The sequence below is a fragment of the Mus pahari genome, chromosome 5 (genome assembly GCF_900095145.1).
Source record: "Mus pahari chromosome 5, PAHARI_EIJ_v1.1, whole genome shotgun sequence".
In the NCBI taxonomy this organism is placed as follows: domain Eukaryota; kingdom Metazoa; phylum Chordata; class Mammalia; order Rodentia; family Muridae; genus Mus; species Mus pahari.
The window spans coordinates 71,337,133-71,344,490 of NC_034594.1; the positions used below are offsets into that span (position 1 = coordinate 71,337,133).

Sequence of the window (7,358 nt, forward strand, 5' to 3'; positions counted from 1 at the left end):
CTTCCCTCCCACTGTCTGTGGGGTCATATTTATACTCCTTCATCAAGGGTCCTTTCCCATGTTTGCTTCAGGAAAACATTCTTTCATGTGTCTGCTCCAGCAAAATATCCTTCCACCCATGTCTGCTTCAGGAAAACATTCTTTCATGTGTCTGCTTTTTACCTGTGTACCCTAGCAAAACAAAAAATCGTTTGATATAACTGACTTTCAAAACAAACCAGAAGTTTCCACTTCAATCTTATGTCTCAGTTGGGGTTTACATTACTTAGTAAAAGAAGCATAATGTATGTCTTTATAGAGTAATAGAGTATACAAAATTCTTTTTCATGAATGATTATTATTATAAAAAATGAAACCATGTATTTATTTAGACTCTTATAATACTTAGCATAAATTAGGCCCCTCAGCTTGGACTACTCCTTGGGAGGGCTGTTTAAAGTTTCTGGAGATATAGATGAGAAGATACTTGGTCCTCATTTGCAGGGTGGAGCGCTGACTTCTCTACCACAGTTATTTTCTCCTGAAACAATATCTTCAGCTTAATCAGAAGACAAGACAGAATTCCAAATTAAGCCTGTGAAAAATGAAATAACTAGGGCTGGAAATGTAGCTGAGTGGCAGAGCACTTACCTATGTGTAAGATGCTAGAATCAATTCTTTACCCAACATTTAAAAAAAAAAAAGAAAAAAAAAGAAAAAAAAAGAAAGTGATTTTTATATCACTATGAGGTAAGGACATTGAAACTTTGATTTCTTACACAAAAATAGAACCAACACAAACAAGTTAAGGTATGTATAAGTATACATCCACAGAAATATATGTAATCAAACTAATTAAACAGGTAATCTAATTTGGTTGATGTAACTTTAATATTTTCAATGCCTGCTTTGAACGATGGTTCTTAAATGCTTTTCCCTCCCTTCTAGCCCACCACTCACCAGAGGTAGTAGAAAAGAAAGGTTATTATGATATGGAAGTGGACCTGTTTAGAAATGGTCCTTTGGAGCAATTCCCATCTGCGTTGTCAGGAAATCAGCACACTAGCAAACACTTCACAGATACACCAGCAGTCCAGCTCAGTCATGTCAGGATAGCAGCAGCAGTGGTATGACCCAGCAGGAACAGGCATGAGTCAGCAGGAGGGCCCAGCAGGAACGCCAGGAGAAGCTCTTTGCTGTGCTTCTCTCAATGAAGTGAAGATCAGTGAGCACTCAAGAAGCATTGCAGAGCTAGCTCTACCGGTAAGCCCCTCCCACAGTCCGTGGAGTCCTCCCTGCAAACATCACGTGTCCTCCTCCGATCTTGCCTCACCACGTGTCTTGCCTCAGCGTGTGAGTCCTACAAAACTCCATGTGAATCTGCCTCAGCTGACATCACTCTGCCCGAGTCCTCAGACGTGGCAAGAAGCTGAAGCACCGGAAGCTTTTTGGTGCATTTCTCTCTATGGAGTCTTCACAAATGGAGCTCTAACTATGTAATGTAAGGTGGACTAATACATGCGTGTCATTAACCAAGAATCCTCCGTCACGTGTCCTTTCACATGCTTGCTTTAGTAGAACATCCTCTCTCCTGTGTCTGCTTCGGTGAAACCTTCCTTCTCCACTCTGCCTTCTTGAAACATCCGTTCACCTGTGTCAGCTTCAGGACAACTCCTTCACATGTTTGCCCCAGCAAAACACCATCGGACACAACTGACTTTTCAAAGAACCATTTCAGGTTGATGCGATGGTTAGTTTTTTTTTTTATTTATTTTTTTTGTCAGTTTGACACAAACCAGAGAAACCTGGGAAGAGGGAACCTCAACTCAGGAAACGTCTCCATCGGATTCGTCTATGGGCAAATGTGTAGGGGGTTAGTGAGTGATGTGGTAGAGCCCAGTTCATTGAGTGCACTTCCATGCCAGGGTAGGTGCTCCTGGCACCATGACAAATAAGACAGCAGGCAGAACCTTGTGGCTCTGCTTCAGCTTCCATTTCCTGCTTGTGCTTCTGCTCTGCCTTTCCTCAATAGTGGACTGTGAAAGTGGGAAGTGTAAGCCAAATAAATAATTTCTTCCCCAGGTCAGTTTTGTTCAGTGTTTCATCACAGCCACAGGAAGCAAACTAGGACAGTTGAGAAATAAATATTCTGTGTTTTGTGAAATAAAGGCAGAGATCTTACTTAAGTTACTTTAAAATGGTTTTGATCTTAATTTCAGACTTTTAGTGTTTAAGTGTATGCGTTATTATGTTAGTAGGCTACATTAATGTTCAGTTATAAGCAAGTGAGAAGAAAATGTTGAATGGATATTGAATGAGCCGTACTGAATTAAATGATAAATAATATTAAACTTTCCCTTGAAGAGAAAGTTACCTTTAGATCATAGTAGACTTTGAAGTTTTCTGTATCAACTCAAAACATCTGAAACTTATGAAGTATATCCTGGGCACTTTTGTTAACTTGTCACAAGCGAGAGTCATTTGGGAAGAGGGAACTTTTCTACTGATAAAATGCTTCTGCCAGACTGGCCTGTGCCGTGCTTGTTGGTCATTTTCTTGATTAATAGTTAATGTGGAAGGGTCCAGCTCATTGGGGACAGGGCCACTCCTGGTGGCCTGGGTGGATGAGAAAGAAAACCAGGCCGAGAAAGTTGTGGAGAGAAAGCCAGTAAGCAGCAACCATTCTTCTGTGGTGTCTGCTTCCGTTTCTGCCTTCTGGTTTCTGCCCTGACTTCTGTGGGTGATGGACTCAACATTGTAGGGCTAAACAAACCCTTTCCTCTCTGAGTTTCTTTTGGTCATGGCATTTTGTCACAGCAATGGAAACCCTAACTTTAAGACAAGGTATTAAAGGGATTCTCTATCCTGCAAGGTTCTTCCTGCTGTGAACACTGGGCCTCTGTTTTCTAGCCACCCCTTGTGCCATTGCCCTGAAACAGCAATCTGTGAAGAAACCCAGATTGGCCGCTGCCCTGAAGCTGGAGGGCAGGTCAGCCTCCCCTGGCCTGCTGAAGGGAGAAAAAACAACAGCAAGAAGCAATTGAACATATTGATGAAGTACAAAATGAAATAGACAGATTTAATGAACAAGCCAGTGAGGGAATTTTGAAAGTAGAACAAAAATATAACAAAGTCTGCCAACAACCATTTTTTTTTTCCAGAAAAGGTCAGAATTGATCGCCAAAACCCCAAAATTTTTGGGTAGCAACATTTGTCAACCATCCACAAGTGTCTGCACTGCTTGGGGAGGAAGATGAGAAGGGTCTGCATTATTTGACCGGAGTTGAAGTGACAGAATTTGAAGACATTTAATCAGGTTACGGGATAGATTTTTATTTTGATGGAAATCATTATTTGGAAATGAAGTTCTCTCCAAAGAATTCCATCTGAATGAGAGTGATGACCTATCTTCAAAGTCCACAGGAAATCAAATGGAAATCTGGAAAGGATTTGACAAAATGCTCAAGTCAAACGCAGAAGAAGGCCAGCATGAAGAGGCAGCGTGAAGAGCCAGAGAGGTTCTTTACCTGGTTTACTGACCATCCTGAAGCAGGTGTAGGTGAGTTAGGAGAGATCATCAAAGATGGTACTTGGCCAAATCTCTTGCAGGACTATTTGGTTCTTGATATGGGTGGTGAAGAAGGATAGGCAGAAGAAGAAGAAGAAGAAGAAGAAGAAGAAGAAGAAGAAGAAGAAGAAGAAGAAGAAGAAGAAGAAGAAGAAGAAGAAGAAAAGAAAGAAGAAGAAGAAGAAAAGAAGAAGAAAGAAGAAGAAGAGAAGAAGAAGAAGAAGATGATGATGAAGGGTTGGAAGATATTGATGAAGGAGAGGAGGTTGAAGGGGAGGGAGGAGAGGTGGATGAAGGCGAGGATGACTGGCACAGAAGACCAATGGATTCCAACCTTCTTTTTTCTTTCTTTCTTCTTTTTCTTTTTAAATTTTCTCCAGTCCCTAGGAGCAAGCTGCAGTCATCTTTTCCCTGACCTGTCCCTCTTTTGGTCAATCTCCCTGTTTTTGAGGTATCTTAACTTCATGGTTCTCAATGAATTTGGGGGAAAATACCTTGGGCAAAACACAATAGGAAAAGATTCTCCACTTTCCTGTTCAATTCATTTTATCCACCATGGTTTGTGGGGAAAAAAGAAAAGCCCCCCAGTTCCCTTGTTTCTGCTAGAGGCTGGAGCATGCTAGGTCCCTGTGTAGCAGTGCATAGAGTTCCAGCTCTTTTCCTTTTTCTGTGCACTGGGCTCAGAGTGAATACAGTTAGCATTAACCAACATGCATCTGTCTACTTTCTCTTGTTTAATAAAAAGAAAAAAGTTAAGGGGGTATAGACAGTCAGCAAGGGTGGGATTGCGGTGTCTGGGGGTTAAGTGGACATCTGACAACATGGGTTTTCCTTTGGCATGTTTAATTGTGATATTTAACAGACATTTTTGCAGTTTAAGATGATGCTTTTAAAATAAAATTCTCTCCTATCGATGACTTGAGCCCTGCCACTTGGTGGGAGAATCAGCAGAACCTCTGAAGTTTTATCTGGAGTTGGCATTCTCTGTTATAACTTTATCTTTAATTATTTTTGTTTAAAATTTTTTTGTTTTGGTTTTCCCTGGAAAGCAAAAGATGCTCTTTTAAAATGTTGAAGTGTGAAAATTGCTTTGTTACAATAAAATCGATGTGTACACAAAGGGGAAAAAAGATTCTCTATACCCTTTACAGAGTGATTTACTTCTGTAGAATCTCAACTCAGAATAATTTTATGACCTGATCTTTTACATACCAAATTGTCTGGAAATGAAAATGCATCACCAAATTGAGATGAATTAATTTGATGGCACATATAATTTCCTAAAGGTTTATTTGTTTTAAAAGTCTGAAGCCAAATGTTGAAGTTTTAAAGCTCAAGTTTTACGTTTAGGGGTATGGATGGAGACAGAATTCTCATTCAAGTGCAAGGTGCTTAGAGAGCTCCGCACACATGTTTAAAGGCTCAAGCAATTGAGTTCTCCGTCTGTAGCTACCTGAACTCTGTGGTTTCTAATCTTTGACTTCTGCTTGCTCTAGGTCTTGAACATTCACATTTGTGACTTTCATCTCTATAACAGATTACAATTCCGATTGTCCTCAGGGCAATCACGTGGCTGGTGCGGGCTTCTGGCGCCTCGCTCTTCCGTGTGCTTTCCTCTCTGTCACCTTTACTACTGTTCTGTGAAATCGTGATAGTGGAAAACCGTAGTTTTGTTGCACTAGTTTGCATATTGACTGTGTAATAATAGAGATACCATGATGCTGTAATATTAAAATTTACTTTTAGGAAAATTATGAACCACTACAATAGCTGTCAGCGAAAGTTTTTACACTTATCATCTACCTGCAGTTTTTCACTTGGACGGTCATGGTATCTTTAGAGAGGAGGCTGGGCAGGTGGGAAACCTGCTAGGACCGGAAGGGATCCATAAGAGCTGCTATGGCTGTCTCTCCTGTAGCGAGCAACCATGGTGCTGCATGCGCTTATTCTTTTGGATCTGGAAAACAGCAGTGGAGGTTTTTAGGTGAGGCAGCCTGTAAAGTGAAGTCAGGATTCAAAAGTGAAGAAATAAGGATTGAAGAGAAGAGAGCAGAAAAGGCCAGCACAGGGCGCATGGTGGGAATGGCTTTTGAGCTCACAGGCGCTTGTCTGTTAGTCAGGGAGACGGAACCTCTGATCGTGATGTTCCACTTTGTTCTCTCCTCCTTGCCTCTTCTCAGTTTCGCTTTCAGGGAGATTTTAGGTGATTCCCCAATGATGAGAAGATTTTAGGGTTTGGTAGCAACCGCCAAGTATCAGGTGTCTAAATCCTGTCCATATTTGTTGGTTAAACAGGACATCACATTGGACTTAAGTCAGTCTTTCATACCAGACTGGAGAAGTCATGGCTTTCTAACTGGGCTAAGGGGGCACATGTTGGATGAAGGATTGAGAGCAGTCGCTTTTAGTTTATTTCCATTGGAGATTTCACAGGAGTAGTTTCACACTGTGAGCATTGCATCTTATTTCTACCAAGTATGTTTGACGTAAATTTATCTATTTCTATATTTGGGGCTTTTCAAATGAACTATTCTTCGTAGGTCAAGAAAGATGGGAAAGACAACGAAGTGAGTCGGCTAAGGTTGAGTTTAGCTGATAAGCTTGTACTTGCAGGTGGCGACTGTATCGGATGTTAGGCCGGTTACTGATCCCTATTGTCACATTCCCTGATGTTTACCTGTGTCCCACAAGAGATGTGAATAGTCTGAGATGATGTGTGAAAAGGGCTTAGCACAAATCCTGACCCGGAGCAAACCCTGCGGGAATCATGATGGGATGCCCTGAAAACCAGAGGAGAAATGTAAGGCCCGAGGAAATCTGCGGGCTACAGCATTGAGACAGAGAAAAAGGGAAGGCAGTCTATCTGCTAGGAGCTGCTCTTTGCCTGGAAGTTAGGTGTCTTAAGTTAGCGAGATTAAAAGAATTTAAGCTTAACAAAGTCAATTATTATAGATATCTGTAATAGTGCGTTGTATTGCCCCTTCAAACATTGGAATGGTTGTTAAGATTCAAATCGCTGCATGATTTCTCTGGAAGGGGCTTACTTGCAGCTGGTGAATAAAATTCTTCATGTTGTATGTTGATGGTCATATAGTCAGGTCCCATAATATTTAACAAATGCTTTTGGCTTTGAGTCTGTATTTGCTATATTTGGTTTCATTTCATGCCTCTTGCAATTTCTTCATGCATATTCTAGATATGCAAACTCCTTTGGACAAAAGACATTGGTTTTGAATAATAAACCTGGGTTTAGATGAAAATATTTAATAATGCTTTAAAAGTTTTATCTTTAAGTGTCCCTTTCATTTCTTAGATTTTTGGATTGGCAGTTTTATGTTTCCTAGTTTTATTATATTAACTAGAATGTAAGTTTTCTTTATAAAGAAGTAACGCACTATTACATTTAAAGGAAACTATAAAATATATCTCTCAGACAATGAGCCACCAACCAGGCAGCATGCAGGAACTGGTTCAAGGTCCCCGAAACATATACAGCAGAGGACTGCCTGGTCTGGTCTCAGTGGGAGAAGACTCACTTAACCCTGGAGAAACTTGAAGCCACAGGGAGTGGGGAGGCCTGTCTGGTGAGGTATCCTCTTGGAGACAGAGGGGAGGAGGAATGGGATGAGGAACTGTGGGAGGGCGGACTGGGAGGCTGTCAATGACTGGATTGTAAAAAAGTAAAAGTAATAAAAATTATTTTATGTTATGAACATAGTGGAGCATGTGTCCTTATTACCAGTTGGAAGATCTTCTGGGTATATGCTGTGTCCTCCGGTAGTACTATGTCCAGTTTTCTGAGGAACCACCA

General features: G+C 40.9%; 1 pseudogene; it reads left to right on the plus strand.

The window, feature by feature from the left end:
- Positions 1-1,128: 1,128 nt before the first annotated feature.
- Positions 1,129-5,249, plus strand: LOC110321965 (annotated as a pseudogene).
- The last annotated feature ends 2,109 nt before the right edge of the window (positions 5,250-7,358 follow it).